Raw genomic sequence first — 1,084 nt, 5'->3', positions numbered from 1 at the left:
CAGACTTCCTATTGTTGTTGCTGCTGTTACTGCTTTTAGGTGCTGCCGAGTTGTTCAGACTCCCGAGGACACCCACAGGACGAATCCCCCAGTCCCACCTCACCTTACATACGCTTGAGGCCTCCAGGGCACTCACCATGTCCATCCTCCTGGAGAGCCCTGGACGTGGAGTGCAGTATGCACTTTAGTTGGATCCACCACCAGCACGCATGGAAGAGCCATCAGGAAATTAAAAGATATGTTTCATCGGGTCAATCCGCTGCACAAAACATTTGGCCTTTTGGCCTACTAAACTGTGAGGGAATAAATGCACTTGAGGTGCATTATTGACCCGGAAGGGTCGCATGAGAGGGGAATTCCACAGCGCATCCATCACTGTTCTCAGGGGTTCCAACTCTAATTTCTAAAATGCCATGAAGTCAATTCCCCTCACAAAGACCCTAATTCTGCAGTTCTAAGATTGTTTCATTCTAATGAGCTCTACTATGTATACCATTAGTATAATGACTTGCTTTTTACAAATAAACTATTAGTCAGTGCATATCCAAATTCTGCCTTTGAAGGTGACATCTTCAACATGCATTGAACTTTGTATTAACTCCATATATATTCCATATAGAGCTGAATTACACACCTCTGTATATAATTCTCAGCTAGTCAATCCATCTAAGGTAGTAGACTTCTTGTAAGTACAAAACTGTTGCTTGTGAGCAGTGTCTAGATGACACTGACGTCTTACAAGCTCACTAAAGGGAATGTCTTTCCAGGCTGAGATGCTGACCCTCATTTCCTCCAGTGAAAGCTTGTAAAGGGCAGAGTTTAGGAAATATTAACAACATGGGCACACTGCATAATCAGGTGGGGGGGCGGCGGAAGTGAAAAGGACAAAAATATGATGTCTCAGAAGTTCATTACTTTAGTGCAACCAATCTCACAGGCTGGCTTGTAATTACAGAAGAAAAATGTAAGGAAACAAAACAAAAACATGGCAGTTTAATCATTTCCCCAATATTACCGTAGGTTTAATTCCAACAAACAGACCAAAAGAATTCAAGAAGGAAGAACATAAAGAAGTTGCTGACGA

The sequence above is a fragment of the Echinops telfairi genome, unplaced genomic scaffold (assembly GCF_000313985.2).
Source record: "Echinops telfairi isolate 266 unplaced genomic scaffold, ASM31398v2 ScPeMD7_7468;HRSCAF=8506_0, whole genome shotgun sequence".
NCBI lineage: Eukaryota > Metazoa > Chordata > Mammalia > Afrosoricida > Tenrecidae > Echinops > Echinops telfairi.
This window is presented reverse-complemented; position numbering follows the sequence as displayed.